The following is a 20,682-nucleotide window of genomic DNA, read 5'->3' as shown; positions in this document are numbered from 1 at the left end:
CTGTTCAATTAACTTAATTGAGCCATCTCTAGGTGTTTTCCCCTAAAACGTTTTCTAGGTTCTGGAGATTTTGTGTTCCTGTCCAATGCTACAAAAACTAATATGTGCCATGTTTGAATGAATACTTGAAGAAAGTTTGAGATTACATCAAGGCTCATTGCCTTGTTTTTCAAAAATTTTGAATAAGTAACATCTTCAGTTTGATAGTGCCAAATATGTTTCTCCGACTATACAAGATGACAACAAACATGTAGAGATGTTTTATTGAAGTTATTCATAGGACTGCACTCATAAAACAATTCTTCCATAAATAAAATTGGAGGTGATAAAGTAACAAATACGGCTTTGCATTTCACAGTCAATGTGCACAACTCTAAATTCTTGTACACCCCAAACATTTTGTTAATGATGCTCTATAATTTGAAATCAACTCGGTGGCTCAATTATAGATCAAAGGTTTTCGTGATGGAGACGATTAGATAGAAAATATTTTTGACAATGAAGATGACCAAAGCATATCTAGGTGGCGCCACTAATGCCAAATTTGACATAGAACAATCACAAAACTCTCAAACTACATTCTCGATGACCTTAGTAGTGACAATAGAATCTCACATAGAATGGAAGAGTCAAAAACACAATTTCATGGTGCATTTGGAATATCTAGTGAACTTCTCTTGTATTTTACAGAAAAGGACAACAGTACCCTTGCATAGTTTAGATATTAAACGCAAGGTGAGGTGAATTAAAACCATCCCATCTGCGTAGAAGATGGAAAGAGGTATCATATAGCAGTGACTTTTTTAGAAATCAAACGTGTGGGTTTGAACTAACTTTTCCACTATGGATGCATCATTTGAAATATATCATAACCAGTTCAAGCAAATATAATAGGTATTGTAACCACTCAAGCTAGGAGGGGTCCTTGGAGAGGATCCTAAAAGGGCATCTGCTAGGTCAAGGGCAACAATGGAGTGATAATCCACTGTTGCCTCAGCTAAGGCTCCCTGCTCTTTTCGGACTTTCACCGATGGGAGGAGACCCGGTATAAAGGGAATCACTAGATGAATAAGCCAATGAGAGGATGAGGAGTGATTCCTGAGGCCTATTCACAAGAGAGACTCAATTGTATGGTTTGCTTGCTTGAGAAGTAAGGTATAAGGCTCCTTAGGAAGGGAAAAGGGGGTTTCAACAGCTAGGGTTTAAGGATTAGACTTGTAAGGAAGATACCTAGTCCTAGAAATACTTGTGAAATCTTGGTTTCCAAGTGGTCTTTGTGAAATTAACTTCAATAGGTTGTGGGATCACACGGGATCAAAGGAGAAATTTTCGGTAATTTTGATGCAATGATCCCAAGGGGTCACTAGCCAAGGGAGACTAAGGGCAACAATCAATCTCGAAGCTAGGGTTTGAAATATCTCAAGATCCCACCATCGAAATTGCTTCAAATTTGGAGGGCTTCAAGAAGACATAACAATGTAGTAGTGAGCAAGGGATCGAACTTTTTAGATGGGTGGATCGTGAGAAAATTGACAACCTAGGTCAGGAAAAATGTGCTTTTGAGTAATCACCTATGGAGGATTAGTACCTTGTCCTTTGGGAGAGATGCAGTCAAGGAGATTTTAACATTTGGAATGAATTCATTTAGTCAAGGAGGCCTTAGAAACAACTTCGCATGGCATTAGGGGATGAGAATATCTACTTCAAGGTCTTTATACTTCGATTTGTGATATTTGATGACTTATCAAGATAATATTTTGACACAAAATATCTCTAGGAATATTGACTCATTCATACATGGCCCCTGAGATGATGCAACGCAATAAAAGATCAAATTTCCACAATTTATCATTAGAAACACAGTAAATTTCAGCCTAGTATGGCAAAGATCCCAGCGACATGCATGTGACAAAAGAAAATAACAAGTATAGCATTTAAAGAGTACTTACATGTAAGAAAGAGTATATCCAATCATCAACATATGCCAATAATGAAGCTCCAAGACAAAATGAATGAGATCCAAACATCAAAATTCATCCATTCATCCAAACTCGTCCTCCAAGAAGGATAGGGAAAATCTCACAAGAGAAGATAACCCAATCCAAGTGATGATGACCAAAATGAATCATCCCACTTCTGTTTATACACTCTAATGAATTCGATTTAGCTAAATTGGCCAAATTGAGCCCCTAAAATAAAATAATGTGCATAATAACAATATTATTGGTGGCAAGCCCACCAAATAGCTCAATAATACATGAATAAGCCTCTCAAGAGGGCCAAATGATCAATAAAGTGAGTTGTTAGGCCTTTAAGGAGGCCTAATGAAGTCCAAGGGGTGCGATGATGTAGAAATGGACTCCCAACATAGTGGACAAGGGGTTTGCCCCTTGTTTTCCAGGCAAGAACCTATGGTGCTCCCAAGTGGGTGTGGGGGCACAAGGCCATCCTCATGGCTCTCCAAGTGGATAAAATATGCCTATAGACCATCTGTAAGGCTAGGATGGTGATGTAAGCCCTCCCTTTGTAGCGGAAGACATCCTCTAGACCCTGGAACATCTGCTAAGTGTATGGTGCAAGTGTGGAGTTGACTGGTCACGGTGACCAGGTGCATCATCCTCATCCAAAAAGGTGGAACACGAGCAATCAATGATCGGTGTTGGGGATCCATGAAGTAATATCTACTATCGTGGAGGCCTATGGCTCTCAACGTTAACCCTACAAGTGTCAATGTGCCCCTCTGGAGGGCTACGACCTCGTATAGGGAGACCAAGCCCCAAATGAAGACCCACTTGCAGTCCTACATAAGATCCAATGCGTTCCCTTGCCCTCCAATACAATAAGTCATTAGAATACTCAAGTAATAAAGCTTACAAGTCATGGGATCAATGGAGCACTTCATAGTGGCATGCCCTTCCATAGTGGGCATTGGCATGTACAAGTGTCTCCAAGCTCAATAGGGGGTTAACCAAGGACCCTATTAGGTGATTTCAACCTTTAAAGGGGGTGACATGTGGTATGTGGAAAATGATATAATAATGGAATGGAGTGGGGATCAAGGGAATCATCCAGACCACGTGTCAAGGTTCGTGGGTAGTTATAATAAAGGAAACCCGCACCTGGGTATGTGAGTGTCGGAAGGAGCAAATCATGGTACATGAGTTACCCTGACCTTTGTTTTTCCACCCTTCTTCACGTGCCTTTTGCCTTTTATTGATTTTTCTTCATAACTGCTCGAGGCTCCAAGGAATGAGAGCATGATGTGTAATATGTAGCAATGGATAACCCCTTAAGGTGGGGCGGTTCATCACCCATCAGGGGTTCAAACAATCATGAGTTCCTTAATGATAGAGGGGTCTCATCTAAGACCCATACAAACCAGCGTGATGGCCATGGATAAGGGGTGGAGCTCATGTTTGGTTTTTGCTCAAGCGCTAAATTTGTATGTCCCAACCATTTTTTGCTTTTTGTGGTACATTGACATTCCTTGTTGAGAGTGGACAAATTATGCTTTTTCTTTTCTTTTTAGCTGCATCAACCTCTGAGGCATCGTTCCAAGCCCAACCCAAGGTGTGGACAGTGGGACGGGGAGGCTAACCCTATGTGGACCCGATGGACACATGTGGACCTGGATGGGAAAATAGATGAATGGGGCTAAAATGAGTGGAATAGGAGTGATGTAGGTGGTATCAAGAAGAGGGACCACATAACCAAAATCAGGATTTCCCATGTAGTGCCAACCCAAAAGCCAAATGGTCAGTGAGGAAATCCCACGAGACTAGGATACAAAGGAAACCATGAAATTGGGCAGTCGAGACAAGAATACAAGCCTAACCCACACATTCCGCGGAATCCCCCCACCAATTCATGCCCAAAAGTGCCGATGACAAGTAAGGAAAATTACTCAACTATACCAATGAAACGCCATACCTTTGGGGTCGAGAAGCCCACCTTCAAACATATATTCATAACAAATGGTCGAGGGACCACATGGCTGGCTCAGGTGGCAGAAAAAATGGCACATCGAGCTATATGGGGTTTGCAAGGGGTTGTTGGTTGTCAGCTGACGACCATCTAGGAGAAAAAAAATCGCATGGGTATACTACCCACAGGTTCTTGAAGGCAATTAGTAATGGATGGGATCAACCTCACGGTCTCATCATCAACCTCTTAGCCTCAAGCCTAGAATCCTTGGACAACTTCTTATTTTGCCAAGTTTTCTTCATTTGCACTGAGCCATTAAGCCATTCAATATTTGTTAAGATCAAATGCTGGCAAGACATGATGGAAATTATGCATATAACATGGAATGGCTCTTTCGATATGGTTGGTATGATAGACGAATAAATTTTACTTCTCATGTTCTTTCAATATGGCATATGGCTATTTCAATAAACAGATAAATTTTACTTACGATGCTCATACACTTATGTATTGGAGGGACCCTCGTCAACGTAGTGTCTAGTTTAGGAATAACCTTAGGTTATAAATCCATTCCTCTTCACGTAAACTTTTCTAATAAACTAAATGAGTTAGATCGTTTCCAACAGACTAACTTCTTCCAAAATTCTTTAAAAGAGCGGCTACGAAAGAATAGAAGGGAGGAATAGAGAAGGTATGTTTAAGTTTTCCTAATCTATCAATTTCATTTATTATCTCCAATATAACCTAACAAAATAAAGATAGGATAACCTGCAACTGACAAACACTTGAAATGAAAATAGTCTGTTAATTTTCAGAGAGATATGATTTGCTTTGTGGCTGGTTGTGTTGATTTTCTATTTACTTCAGAATGTCAACTAAGATATGTTTGCAGATTGCTCTCAGACAATTGGATGTTGATCTATTACAAAATCTTCACAACCTCAAGCTTCATCCCATTTCTTTTCTATTTACTATTGTTGGAAAATGTAACTAGTATCGGTCTTCATAATCTAGGTCACGTGGTTTGGGTTCGGGTTCAAGTTCAACAATGATTAGGTTTTGAGTTCGAATTTTTTGATGAGGTTCAGATGAGGTTTGACATTAGGTTCATATGCATACATTTTCTATATATATATAAAGTTTAAAAGGTGATACAGGATAAAATAATAATATATCAACATCAAAAAACCATAAAATGTTATCATGAACATGGAAAATAGGGTTGGTACCTTGGCAAGTAGCATAGATGGTACCTAGATCCATTGTTGGTGTCTTGGCAGGTAGCCAAGATGACACCTGGATCCTTGTTGAGCTTGTGTCTTGGCAGATAGCCTAGATGACACCTGGATCCTTGTTGAATTGGTATCTTGGTAGGTAGCCTAGATGATACCTAGAACCCTGTGAGGGATAGTGTCTTGGTAGGTAGCCTAGATGACAGCTGGTGTCTTGGCAGGTAGCCTAGATGACACCTAGATCCCTGTTAGGATGGTACCTTGGCAAGTAGCCTAGATGGTATCTAGATGGGTTGATACCTTGGCAGCTAGCCAAGATGGTATCTAGATCTCTAACATTGTACATGTTGTTTGTAATACTCTTCTTATGAGAACTTTTTAAAGTGAGTATTGTCCTTGTATTCGTTAAACAATTATGAATACCTCCCTAGTTAAGAGGGAGTATTGGAAAATGTGGCTAGTGTCAGACTTCATAATTATTGTTTGGTTCATGACATGATGTAATTCTTATATTTTTCAAAAAGAAGAAAAGAAAAATATTGTAAAAGAAAAAATATTTTATTAAGGATGTGTTTCATGCTTGGGTCATCAGACAAATAGGTCAAGGCATCCATTGCATGCCTATAGGGATTGTCATAAGTCAAAGTGTCATTGTCATAATGTAAAAGTCCCTATTGAGCTCTTAGATCAAAGAAGAAAATAGTATTTTTGTGATTTAATGTGTCTAGAAGGCTCCAAATGCCAATTCGGCCAGCCTGCTCATGTCAGCCTTGAGAAGGGCTTAAAGACCCTTTTGGAAAGGGTACATATACAAGGTACTTTGAACTCCTTGGATAGAACATACACACATCTGATCTGCAGTTAAGATAAGGAGAATAGCCTAGAAGAGCCTACAAAGACCTGAAATATGTTATCTACTATCCAATTATGCGAGTTCCCTAGGCTCTGCTAGGGTTTCCTCAAGACCAAGTTGCAAGAAGGAAGGACAGACTTTGGAGAGATGTTACTTCGCTATTTTTAAAGATTTTATGAGAAGGCAGGTTGGTCTACTTGGTCTTTGTGAGCCCTAGTCTATGTTTTGGTCTTGGAAGTCTCCTTTGAAGTTGATAAGAAGAGAAGTTCTTGTGGGTTTTCCCCTTTGGAGGGGATTTTGCCCTAGCTTGGAGCCTATATCTTGTGTTCATATGGTCTTCAATATTTTGGCATTTTTTTGATGATAAGAAAATAAACATAATCAAGCTAAAGTAGAACCTAAAATCACAAGTAAATGTCAAGTAAAGGAAAATGTAAACTTAAACATGCTACCGTAATCCATTTTTCAACATGGTTTCAGAGCTAAGGTCAGTGTCATTGGCAACTAGAAGATCACTATGGTTTTCAGTCTTGTAATCTCCTTGAGAGCCGAAAATCTTTAAGATAAGGTCATCAAAATTCCAGTTTAGGCCTAGTTCAGGCTTGTTTTTTTTTCGTCGCCTTCTTCTGCTCAGGAACAAGTCCAAACTTGGCATCATTAGCCTCAGAACCAAAGCTCGGTATTAAGGCTACAATGCAGTTTAAAAGAAGATTCTTCCCTATGGTAGAGTGAAGGTCTAGAAAAGGCATATGATACAGTCTAGACCTAAAAGTTAGGCCAAATATCAAACCAGATACGTATTTATACACAATAAAGAACGAAATTTTTGAAGCCTTGTAGCATCTCCTAAACCAGCGAAAGGTATTGACTATATAAACTGAGAATGTGTTGACTATATAAACCACGCATCTTATCTACAATACAAACCAAGAATGTGCTAGAAGGTCGAAGATACTGCAGTATCTCTAAAGTCCAAAATTGCAGTAAAAGAGTTTCAGTAATCCGAAAATTGCGGAAGTGCTATAGTGGTACAGAAAAGTGCGGATTAAAAGAAGGTATATCCCAGTAGTAGAGCAAAGATCTGAAGGAGCCTAGAAGAGTTGATTTCTTATATATAGAAACTCGGTGGTAAGGCCACAGTCCACTAAGTCCTTGATTCGTGACATTGATGTGAAGTAAGCCCATCCTCTTCAGCACTATATGAGAAAGATCCAAAACCTCTTCTTCTAAATGATACGAGTGGAACCATGATGCAAGCTCCTTATTAACAATGTTTGAATATTGACAAATACAAGGATGTAACAATGATATATACTACAATTATGCGAACTAGATATTAAGGAATGGCAGGGGTACAAATCATCTTAGGAATTTCCTCTGAGATAGGTGACTGTAATTCATACAAATTTTCTAAGAGATGAAGGCAACCAAACTCTGCTCCTTGAGGAATTTGTGAGAAGCATCCTAATTTTTCTCTTGTGGAGGATATCTGATTCTGTGGAAGGATCTAAAGATGACATTTGAACTTTTGGCATTAGTTTCTGGGCACCAACAGAAAGCTCAAAGTTTTGTTTTGTTCCATGAAGTGGATATACGAACTCTAAGGTGTCATCATATTCATGGTGTAAGAAGGTCGAGGTTTGTTATAGTTGAAAGGCTTATTACAATTGGAAGGTTATCAACAGTTGGAAGGTTGGCTTGATCTCACTTTGATCTGACTCTATAAAAACAAGACTTTGGAGCAGACTTTCAGTGATCATGGAGGACTAAGGTATATAATCTATAAGGTACGTATATTTTTTTTTATGCATATAGGGTCTCACATGAATTGTATTAGGGTTTTGGGACTGTTACCCACCAATTTGTGGGTGATATCCCCAGGAAAAAAAAAATCTCCATGATGAGCCTCAATCAGCAGCCCCTTGATGCCTACTACTAGCTCCTTGTGTCATTTCTCTACCACCTGAGACAACCATGTGGTCCCTCACCCACCTGTATTGATCGTATGTTTGAAGGTGGGCCTCCCGAATCTAAAGGTATGTCTTGTCATTTGATAATTGGGTATTGCGTTTATTTATCATGGATACTTCTGGGTATGGATTGATGGGGGGACTTGGCGAAAAGAGTGGGCTTAATTTGTACTCTTGTCTCCTTGATCTCTTTTGATTCTTACCCTTGAATCTTAGTCCCGTGGGATCTCCTTTATTAACCATTTGGTTCTAGGGTGGTACTACTTGGGAAACCCCTACTTTGGGTGTGTGGTCCCACTCCTTTCCCCGCATACATTACTCCCTTCCCACTCATTATACCCCATGCATCATTTCTCCCACCTGAGCCCACATTCCCATTTTGGGTCCACATAGGCCTAGCCTCCCTATCCCCTTGCCCCCACCTTGGGTCAAGCCTAGAATGATGGCCCAGAGGTTGAAACAACTAAAAAAAGAAGAAAAAGCATAATGTGTCACATTTAACAGGAAATTGTACCACAAAATGCAAAATATGGTCGGGACAAAAATAATTAGCACGTGTGCAAAAGCCAATACATGAGCTCTATCCCAACCAATGGCCATCACCCAGTGCCATAGGCCCTAGATGAACCTCCTTTATCATTCAGGAACCCATGATTGTCCCAATTGTGGAGGGCAATGAACCGCCTTACCTTGAAAGGGGTAATCAATGCTATATCTTACACACCATGCTCTTGTCCTTTGAGCCCCAAATCGTTAATTAAAGAAAATTCATTAATAGCAAAAGGCATATAAAGAAGGGTGGAAAAATCAAGGCCAAGGCACATCATGTACCACAACTGCTCCCTCCTATACATTACATACCCAAGTGTGGGCTTACCCTTATCTAACTACCCCTATGCCCCATTATGTGGCCCAGGACTGCCCCTCTCATTCCCCATTCCATCTCACTTATTTGTCACTTTCCACCCCCATTAGAGGGATGTACCTTGGACATACTATCCCCTCTAAGGGTGGAAACCACCTAATAAGGTACTTTGTTGACCCCCTTCGGAGCTTGGAGACACTAACACATGCCAAAGCCCACTACGGAAGGGCATGCCATTATGAAGTGCCCACTTTGCTATCCATGATTTGTAGGCTCTTTTACTCGATTATTTTAATGACTGGTTGTACTGGAAGCCTAGGGGATGCATTGGATCTTATGCATGATTGCAGGAGGTTTCCATTTGGGTTTGGTTTCCCTATATGGGATCTTGACAGAGCTCTACATTGGCACATGTAGGGTGTGCATAGAGAGCCATGGGCCTCCACAATAGCAGACAGCACTCCACAGATCTTCATGGACGTTCAGAGACTACTAGCGATCCACTTTTGGGATGATGGTGATATGCTTGGTACACTATGCCTAGCAGGTCCCCACAAGAGCCCCACACTCTTAGTAGGTGTCCCAGCACTCGTACGATGTCATGGCAGCATTCATTCCACCACTTGGATCATTACAGAGGATCTACAGGCATCTTTGATTCATATGGAGACCCATGGGGTCATTGATGTGCCCTCAGACCCACTGGGAGCACCACATGTCTACTACTTGGAGAACAAGGGTCCACTCCCTTGTCCATCATATTCCAAGGAATTTATTCCTCAATATGGCACTTTAGGATACTATTGAGCCTTTGGAGGGACCTACAACATGCACATACTATTATTTGGCCCCTTGTGAGGCTTATTTTTACATTTGTGAGCCAGTTTGGTGGGCTTGTCACCAATAGGGGTTATTATTTTCACATTGTTTTATCATTAGGGGTTAATGTAGGCCCATAGGCTAATTCGAACTCCTTAAGAGGCTATATATTGATGTTAGATACATTCATTTGGATCATCACTTGACTTGGGATCTCTCTAATCATAGATAATTTTCGCACTTTTTCCTTGGTGAATATTTTTGGAGATGGATGAATTTTGATGTAAGGATTTGGGGTATTTCTCTTGTCTTGCAGTTTTATTGAGCAAACGAAATGTTGGTTGGATATACTCTACAACGTTGTAAGTAAATTTTGATGCTAGTGTTCTTCTTGTTGCATACTGCTAAAATTAGGGCTAGTTGTTGCATTATCGAAATGTGGAATTGAACATGTTTTAGCTAATTTAATGCATGGGCCAATGTTATATGAATGAAATATCCTAGAGATCTATTTATCTCGAGAAGCTTAAATCATTTGCTTTGAACTATAAATGCTTGAAGGTAACTTTTCTTTTCTTTCTCCCAACATTGGACGAAGTTGACTCTCTAGGCCTCCTTGATTAAGAAACCAAGTTCTTACTCATCATTATCCTTGACTCCATATCCCCAAGTAAACTAGGCACTGATCCCTCAAAGAGGGTGATCATTTCAACCTTCTTTTAACCATTTTCCCCTTGTTCCCCAAGCCCCATTAGGTCCCCTATGGCATCAATTTCCCAGGAATTGACCCAAGGAAAAAATTCGATCTCCCATAGGCTTCTACATTGGTGGGTCCCCTCCCTCTCCTCCAAATTTGAGGCAATTCTAACAGTGTAATCTCCGAGAATCTCAAGCCCTAGCTTTAGGATTGAATTGTGCCTAGGAATCCCCAAGGCTAGACCTCAATAGGATCAATTCAACCTTTTGAAGAAAGTATTCTTGTTTGGTCCTTTCCCCTCACCTTGTCCACGATAGGAACATCATTGGTTGCTACATTCCATCCCCGAACCTAGGTTGGGTCCACTTGGCCTCGTGTGGTCCCACTTCTCAATAAAGACTATTTGTCAAGGACCATTTGGGATTTTAAGTTTCCCAAGGATTATAGGGAATAAGAAACTTGTTCATAAGCCTATCCTTTCTCCCTCAACCCTCCAATCCTCACCCCTTATCCCTGGTGGACCAAGTCCCTTGCTTAAAGAGCAAGCAAGCTCCATTCTTCACTCCATCTTTAGGAAAGGGTTTTCAAGGTCACTTCTCACCTATCCATTGACATATACTTTACAAGTGAATCCCTACACTACCAGGACTCCTCCCATCGGTGAAAATCTATAAAGAGCAGGAACACTTAGCTGTGGCGACAGTGGGCTAAGCCTCCACCGTTGCCCTTAACCTAGCGATTGCCCTCTTAGTTACTCCTTTAGGTCCCCTACTGGTTTGAGTGGTAACAGGGACATGTTTGGTTCTAGGATTTGTAGTCATCATCTTATTGAAGGTTTTTGGAAACTAGGATTTTGTAAACCCTAGTTGGTACTTGGAAACCCTAGTCAAGAGATAAACCCTAACCCTAATATGTTTGTTCCCTCATAGAAACCCCAACTTTTGGTCTCTAAGGTTTGTAGGTAATCTAGTTTGTACGGCAAACCCTTGTGAAAGTGGAATTGGATGAAAATTTGGGTTCAAACCCTACAACTGATGTTTCAAAGGGAAATATCAAGGAACTTAGGGTTTGGATCTGAAAAACCCTAGGAATTCTCCCTCTCTAAGATACCATGGAATCCCTAGATTGTGAAAATCATAATCATGCTCTTACACTTGTATATTTTGTTTAGTGGTACTTGTGAGTGAATATTGCAGGTACATAATGAAGGAAGCAAAATGAGAAGGAAGACTAAGCAAAACTGATCTTGTGACATGAGGAGCATGATGAACGAAGGGAACTATAAAGACCCTAAGGGAACTAATGTTATCGAAGGAAAAATGGTAAATTGGTAATCAAGTTGGATCCTTGGGCACTCTGATGCATAAAGATAGACTTATATGAAGATGGACCATGAGGACGTTGATGCTTTGTTGAGATGATCGTCATGGTGAGTTGAGGCAAGTTCAACTATGTGAATGTTAAAGGAAAGCTCAACATCTGGTACCTAACATCTATGAAGATCAAGATATGCTCATCTTAGGATTGGAAGGTAGCAGTGTGAGAAAATAACCTGAAGGTCAAGAAGGAAGATCACTTTCGTAAGGAAGCTATGATCAGCTTGAAGCTTGGGGAGGTTCAATAGAATGCCTTCATTCATAAAGTCAAGACGAAAGTGATGTGCAAGATGGATAACTCTATGATCCGCAATACCATGAAAGGAAGCATGCTCAGTACAATGAAATGCAGAAGAAAGAGGGAGCTTCTTCTATTTTCAAGAGATAAGCATTATATTCCCTTTTCTTCATTATATTGTTATTGATTCCATGTCTAACCTTATTTAACTATATATTTTCCATTTAGGGGGATTACAGGTATATTCTGAAGATTATTCGTCAAATATAAGTCAAGAGGTTGTAGCTAGAATCAGAGGGAGCCTAGAAGGGAAATTTGAATCTTGAAAGAATTTTGAAGAAGAAGCCTTGATTCAAAGGGAGCCTCATATTAAAACTTGGAAAATCAAAGCACCTCCCCTATCTTGAAAAGTACATGATTGAATGAAAAAGATGTAAGAACAAGACAAAAGGTAAATCTCTTGCCTAAGAAAGACTTCATGATGGGTATAATGGATAGAGGGAGTTGTAGGAACATTGTTGATACATATGATGGAAAGAGGGAGTTGTTATGATGATATTGAGATTCCACATTGATGATTGAAGATGGAGTTGTACCTCATTGTTACTCGAAGATGGAGTTGTACCTCATTGTTATTCGAAGATGGAACGTGCAAAGAAAATATTGACCTCAAAAAAAAGGTCTAATGAGTTGGTGTACCTTAGGCTGAATAACCTGTATGATGATACTCGGGGTTAGAATCATCACAATTAGCCTAGATGATACCTAGATCCCCATTAGGGTGGAAATCTTGGACTAGATGATATCTAGATCCAAGTTAGGGTTGGTATCTTGACCTAGATGATATCTAGATCCCTGTTAGGGTTGGTACCTTGGCAGGTAACCTAGATGGTACCTAGATCCTTGTTGGTGTCTTGGAAGATAGCCTAGATGACACCTGGATCCTTGTTGAGTTGGTGTCTTGGCAGGTAGCCTAGATGACACCTGGATCCTTGTTGAGTTGGTATCTTGGCAGGTAGCCTAGATGATACCTAGAACCCTGTTAGGGTTAGTGTCTTGGTAGGTAGCCTAGATGACACCTGGTGTCTTGGCAACTAGCCTAGATGACACTTAGATCCCTGTTAGGATGGTACCTTGGCAGTTAGCCTAGATAGTACCTAGATGGGTTGATACCTTGGCAGTTAGCCTAGATGGTATCTAGATCTCTAACATTGTACATGTTTGTGATACTCTTCTTATAAGAACTTTTCAAAGTGAGTATTGTCCTTGTACCGGTTAAACAATTATGAATACCTCCCTAGTTAAGAGGGAGTGTTGGAAAATGTTACTAGTATCGGACATCATGATTATTGTTTGGTTCATGACATGATATAATATAATTCTTATATTTTTCAAAAAGAAGAAAAAGAAAAATATTGTAAAAGAAAAAATAATTTATTAGGCATGGGTTTCATGCTTGGGTCATTAGACAAATAGGTCAAGGCATCCATTGCATGCCTATAGGGATTGTCATGAGTCAAAGTGGCATTGTCATTATGTAAAAGTCCTTATTGGGCTCTTAGATCAAAGAAAGAAATATTATTTTTTATAATTTAATGTGTTTAGAGGGCTCCAAATGACAAGTCGACCAGCCTGCTCATGTCTCAATTAAATTATTAGCCTACTTTTAATTATTTCTTAAATTTAAACTTAGGAAAAGTGGTTAATTAATCAGAATTAATTGAGATAAGTTGTGAATCATCTAAAAACTCACACGAATCTACAGGGAATTAATTTGGGCCCTTGATTAAGTTTTAATCTTGGTCGTTGGAGGTCCAACAGAGGATTATAAGAAGAAGTTGATGGGTAGATGGAGAACACACTTGTGAGAACCACAGAGAGTTCGATTTCCTTGGAGAGTTCGATTTTCCAGAGAACCTACAGTACTGGAAGAGTTAGAGCTTCAATAGGGAAGCAAAGACAGAGAGGGGCAGGCGCAGTGAAGTCAGAGAAAGATTTTTCCAAATCCAGAGAGTATATTGCAGAGAGGCCGAAATTTCTCCAGGAGGTTGCATAGAGGCAGTGCAAAAGCTTCAGAGGGCAATTCGATCTTGCTAGGGTGAAGCTAGTTTTCTGTTCCAAAGGCTGGAAAGCATTTCTAGAGTGTCGAAGAGGATGCTTCCCAGCTAGCAGTAAGAAGGACAGCGTGATTTGCAGAACTGAGCTAGAGCGTTTGGGGGACTTGGCAGAGGTAACGCAAGGCCTGCACAAAGCAAGGTGGACGGTTTGCTTTTCAGTGGCAGTCAAGTGTTGGGATTGCTCGGAGTGAGGGTAATTTCCCTCGGATTATTTTGCCAGTATTTTCTCTGCAGGATAGCCAATATTTGGCCTCCAGATTGTACTCGGATAATTTCATTGTTGCATAATAATAAAAACCCTCAACTATTATATCAATTTTCCCGCATTGGGTTTTTCCAAGGACTTCTATCCAAAAATATTGTGTCAAATTTTATGTGTTTGTGCTAGAATATTTCTCAGTTTCAGCGCCATTATTTTCTATAGTTTTATTTGTGAAGGTTGCGATGTGAGTTATTTGATATTTGTCGTAGAAAATAAATTGTTAAATTAATTAGAAATTACAAGAATAATTTCCAGTTGCTACAATAGGATTTCAGACTTGAAATTTTCACATGGTATCAGAGGGTGGTTGATCAGGCGGGAAGTTGAGAAGCGAAGGCGGAAAACTTCGTCGTTCAGAGGGCGCAGCAAGCCAAATTTTTTTGGTGCTGTGTAGAGCCTAGCTAGGTAGATCGAATTGTTGGGCACTGGTTCGATTTTCAACTACAAGGTGGCAAATAATTCGATTTGCCCAGAATAGTCATTAGGGAGCACAGGGAGCATCAATAGCTTGTATTTTCGCAGAGCAGATTTCTTGTCTAGGCACAGAGGTTTTTGTCGCAGTTTGCTAGAGAAGAATCCTTGTCGAGTGGAAGAGAAAGTGTGCATACAAAGGGAGATTTCTCTCAGAGAGTTTGTAGCTTTAAAAATCCAATATTTCCAGTTGTAGAGGCAGAACTAGCAAGCAGGACTGCACATTCCAGAGGGGAGTGGGAGTAGCAGAAGCAGGACCGCAGGAAAGAGAGGAAATGTATGTCTGTATTCTCCAGATATTTGAGTTTCGCAGATTTTGCGTTGTCCAAAGATAGACGTACAAGATTTCCAAAGCAATCCGTGCTAGTTAACCAAAATGCAGACCTGGGTGGCAGATCAACTTCCAATTGCCAAAGATAGGTGCTAGAGGAAGCATGAGTTATCCAGTGCAAGTTACAAGCGAGGGGTCCCAACCAGGGTGTTTCCAAGTGTTGTGCTTAATTATCATTTCAAGCATCAACATAAATGGCGACCATACTCGAGAATAAAAGTTCCTAGCCTTGTGAAAGCTTATTCTTTGGTGTATGTCCAACTCTACACAAAGATCCCAAAGACTTCGAGGTTAATCTCCTAAGTTCAAATCTCTCTTCGAAAGCAAAAAAAGAAGAAGGCTTCAAGACCATTTGAAAAAGAGAGCTTTCCACTAGGCTTGAAAGAAGATAGTAGCAACAGCAATATGAGTAGATCATATTTTGCGATGTTTGCAGTTATACCTCCATGAGAGAGGTGGGGCGATCTAGAGCTACAGTCCCAAAGCAGTGCAGTCATGGGTAGGGTCCATTAAGGTGTCCTCCTCATGGATCATTACCTTGCTACAAGGGCCCACAGTACTCAGTAGTAGGATGGATCAGTGTCAGTATAGTCAGATTTCAGAGTGATAGTTGCAGACTAGCAGCAGTCATGTGCTGAGGAACGCAATGCAATGTTGGCGACAGTGCAGAGTCAGCAGCAGCGCAGATTCTTCAGTGGACAGTGTAGTAGCTAGTAGCAGTCAGGACTCGGGAGACAAATGCATCATATTGAACACAGTTGATTCAGTGTTTAGGATGCTTCTCAGTTGCAGCAGCAACAGTTGGAAGGGAGTTGCAGTGCAGATGCAGAGTTGGCAGCAGTATGGCAGTCTCAGCAGCAGCATAGATGCAGCATCAGAGTTGCGCAGTGGTTGGTGGGCAGTGGCCAGACATCAGCTGCATGACAGAGGGTGGTACAGAGACAGAGTGTTGTGGCAGAGTATTCAACACTAGAGAGAACCCCTTCCTCGCGCTAAGAGAGAGTGTTAGTTTTTGTAACATCGAAGGTGTTCTAGTCTCGAAACTTTGTGGAGAGGCTAAAACACAGTAGTTCTCCATAACCTAGAAATCGTTTCTAGAAATTTCACCTAGAAATGTCTAAATTAGATTATTAGCCAATTTTTAATTATTTCCTAAGTCTAAACTTAGGAAAAGCAAAATTAATTGAGATAAGGTGTGAATCATCTAGAAACTCACACAAGTCCACAAGGAGTTAATCTGGGCCCTTGATTAAGTTTTAATCTTGGTTGTTGGAGGTCCAACAAAGGATTATAAGAAGTTGATGGGTAGATGGAGAGCACACTTGTGAGAACCACAGAGAGTTCCATTTCCTTGGAGAGTTCGATCTTCGAGAGAGTCAACAGTACGAGAAGAGTTAGAGCTTCAGTAGGGAAGCAAAGACAGAGAATGGCAAAGATAGTGAAGCTGGGGGAAGATTTTTCTAGATCCGTTCAGTACAACATTGCAAAGAGGTCGAAATTTCTCCAGGAGGTTGCATAAAGGCAGCACAGAAGCTTTAGAGGTCAATTCGATTTCGCTGGGGTGAAGCTGGCTTTTAGTTCCAAAGGCCAAAAATCATTTCCAGTGTGCCATAGAGATAGTGTCCCAGCCAGCAGCAGGCATGGTGGCCTGATTTGCAGAAGTTACGAGCTAGAGCGCTTGAGTGACTGCGAAAAGGTGACACAAGGTCCACACAGAGGTGACACAGGGTCTGTGCAAAGCTAGGTGGACGACTTGCTTTTCAGTGGCAGTCAAGTGCCAGGATTGCTCAAAGTGGGTAATTTCCCTCAAATTATTGTTTCCAATATTTTCTCTGCAGGGTATCCAGTGTTTGGCATCCAGATTGTACTCAAATAATTTCACTACTGCATAATAATAAAAACCCTCAGTTGTTGCACTGGTTTTCCTGCATTGGATTTTTCCAGGGACTTTTGACCAAAAATAATTGTGTCAAATTTTATGTGTGCTAGAATATTTCTCAGTTTCCAGCGCTATTATTTTCCGCATTTTTATTTGTGGAGGTTACAGTGTGATATATTCGATATTTGTCGTAGTAAATAAATTGTTAAATAAATTAGCAAATAGAAGAATAATTTCCAATTGTTGCAATAGGATTTCAGACCTGAAATTTTCACACGATTCAATGCTCTAAAACCTTGGTCCCATTCTCACTTTTCCCCTTACCCAGCCTCCAAGTGCGTTTAGTTGGTTGTAGCTCAAATTGTTATATTTGAGCATCAACAGATGCTACCCAATCTCATATTTCTATTCGCAGTGGAGAACAGCATATCAGGAAATGCCATGGGAACCATGCTCACCCAATAAGGCAAGCGATACCTTTCAACTCAGGGATGTTCTCTAATGCAATCATCAAGTACCCAACGTATGGAAATAAGATATACAAAGTTAAGAAGTGAAGCACCTGTGTACATAGTTAACAAATTCAAAAACTTCAATAGGTTCAAGAGGGATATGAGGTTCAGAAAAGTTCGGGATAAATAAAAAATTCAAAAAGTTCACAAATATGGAACAGTATAAAATTTGAAGTTTAAAAGTATACCTAAAGTTATGGACATTACTCAGGGGTGGCAGAAGCAGGAAGGTGGGGGGGATGCATCACCATCACAATCATTCTCCTCTGTTCATTCAGCTCCAGATTGTGATACGAGGCAAGGTACAGGGCATTAACGGTATGGCACTTGCTGATTTATTGCCATGATGGTTCAGGGTGGCAGATTGAAGAGATGGTGCGAAGTAGCTTGAGCGTGGCGGCATGACATTGGGTATACATCATGTAGCCACATGACAAGTATTGCAGCACTCCACAGGATTTGGTAAACTCAATGGTTATGGAGCATTTTGTGGACTGTGATTCGTACCTCCTAATGATTCCTGACTAAAACCAGTGTGGGAGGATCAGGGTAATTTCTAATTCCAATTTGTGAATTCAATGGCTTCTCTCCTATAAATTTGGCTGTGGAGAGCAATTCCTTGTTCAGTTTCATCCCGGTAATAATTGATTCTCTCTGTGGTGGCGAGAGCACACAAGCGTGTGGTGTTGGGACCCTGGTCGATGTAGCAGACCTTGTTCTCTCTGCTGTTGGCTTGGTGGTTCCAGCATCTGTCTTTTCTATGGCTCAGGGTTGACTGTTTTGATTTTATCGTTGTCAAATTTGGGTTTGGTTCTCTGAGTTTTGCACACAGTAGTCAACTTGTCACTGTTAGTGGGAACTGTGTGCACCTGGGTATGGCTGTTTTTCAGTGGAAGCAGTTTCAGAGTGTATTTTTCTGGTCAGTTTGGCTTCCTCTGTATTCCTATATTACTGCAGCTGGGGCATATTTTGGTCTTTGTAGGCACAGAATATTGGGCCCCTTTCCACCCATTCAGGTTCCAACTCTCTGGGTTATCGAGGAGGGCTGGCTATTAGTCTGTGTAGTACCAGTCATTACTGAGAGAGACTTTGATAGGGTTCTTAACTCACTTTCCAATTCCTCAGTCATAAAAGACTCTCCAGATCAATCATAGCCAAATGGTGTCCAGTTTGACCACCACAATTGAACTTCTAATTGAACCTAGCACCATGTTTCAGAGACTTGATGATGAAACCAGTGCCCTTCAGCAGAAAGTACAAGATCTGCAAGCTTCTCTTGGACAATAAAAATCATCTCCATCCTCTGACAGTATTACAGTAGATTTCCCTCTGCCAGGTGTGCCCAACTTGAATCTTCAAGCAAAGAACGCACAATTGGGTGTTGTATCATGGGTTTTACCTCCCCATGAATAAATTGTATGGTCTTTCAAGTTTGTCTATTTTTGGGAGTTTCACTGGATAGAATATACTTTCCAGCATTATAGTATAGACTCTAGAGGATAGGCATAGCTGGTATATTGGCTGAAAAGTTTTGAAAACCAACTTTTTTTGTATCTATTAGCTACATAGACAAGCATGGCCATATTGTTTTGATGTAACTGCCGTGTCTCAAATGCAGATTTTCATTAATGAAAATTATCATTCTGCATTCAAATAAATAAATAAAGAAACACACACACACACATATAGATAACTCAGAAATACTAATAATCACAGAAAATACATGAACATGTGATAAAAGAAACTATTAACTTGGCATTGATAAAATTGTTATCAACTAGTCCCTCAACAACCTATAACACAAATTCATAGACACAAACACATACATTCATGCACAAATTATATATATATATATATATAATTTAACTCTCCAACTCAATTACTACAATGAAAATTATTATGAAGACCTCTAGGTAGTTGAGCTCTAAAAGCCAATCGTGTGTATCTTTGTAAGTACCCTTGAAAACTTTGGTACATGAGTTTCTATATTCACGTGATATGAGATTCCTATCAATTGATTTTGTTATTGTCATTTTAAAATGAAATCCGATAAGAGAATCTACTGAGGATGAAATCCCAGTCAACCTTATCAAATTCTTGACCAAGGTTGAGAAGAAATTTCAAACTAGAAATCCCTGTGATTTGTGTCTAGTGAGAAAAGTTACAATTTTGACAAGAATCTAGCACCTTCGGCACATATATATTCATCCTTGCTTGATCTCGTCTCAAGCAGCTTATAAATGGTTAAAGAGTAGTCTCAAAGGCATTCTTGGGAGTAAGTGGGAGTGTGGGACTTTAAAGGTGGCATGGGATGGATGTATGTTTTCGAGGGATCAAGGGAGGTTGGGGCTATCTGACATAAGAGTGCAAAGGGTGGTCGTTGTTAGCAGATGGGTGGTGCACGTAGTCAAGGGGGAGGCTCCCTGGCAGCTTTCACTTAAGCGCTGAATTCAACAAGCTCATCGAGTTTAGAGAATTAAGGGTCCTTTTTAGTGGCGTGACATAATTGGGAACGGTCAAGCTTTCGTGATCTTAGATCCTGCTTCGTTTAACGGAGTTGTGGGTCCCGTGGCATGATGTGTTTGTGTTATTTGTCTAGCACTTTAACGGACCTCGAGATGCCTGGGATTTCGCATCACAGCAGATTTGAACATTTTTGTTTCACAGTGGTCAAGTTGGCCTTTCAACAAAGTTTTGTTGGCAAAATATTGGCAAGGAAACGGCTCCTTTTGTATAATCAGGAGTGCCAACAATGGCACACTTAGCATGCCCTTAACCGGGCCCAAAAGCCCACTGGTTCCAATAAAGATGTGTGAAGGACCTCTAATGCAAGATTCCATAATATTATCCTTTTTAAAATGCAGTTAGAGGTGTGGGGCTTGTTCTACAGGGATTGGCAATGGTCGAACAAGAAGCCCTTCTATATCTATGTGACCGAGGATTTGTATGATATGTTAAGGGCCAAGCCATACTTCTGACATTACTTCTCACTTGAACTACAAGCAAATAAGCCAAGTTTATGGGACACTGACAAGTCAAAAGAGCAATTAAGGTAAAATCATTCTATGTTCATGTTCTTTAAATTAGATCAAGAGATCAAAAATGGTCATCCAAAATGCAAAATAAAATATGTTCA

General features: G+C 40.3%; 1 protein-coding gene across 1 annotated transcript in view; it reads right to left on the bottom strand.

Annotated features, from left to right (window-relative positions):
• The window catches only part of LOC149155549 (cycloartenol-C-24-methyltransferase-like), a 187,674-nt gene that overhangs the window by 91,097 nt on the left and 75,895 nt on the right, over nucleotides 1-20,682 (bottom strand). The gene's annotated exons all lie outside the window — the stretch shown is intronic.

This window comes from Pinus tabuliformis, chromosome 9, assembly GCF_031772625.1.
Source record: "Pinus tabuliformis cultivar Carrire ecotype Pingquan chromosome 9, CPIR1, whole genome shotgun sequence".
NCBI lineage: Eukaryota > Viridiplantae > Streptophyta > Pinopsida > Pinales > Pinaceae > Pinus > Pinus tabuliformis.
Note: the sequence above shows the minus strand (reverse complement) of the source record. Positions and strands in the feature narration are given on the sequence as shown.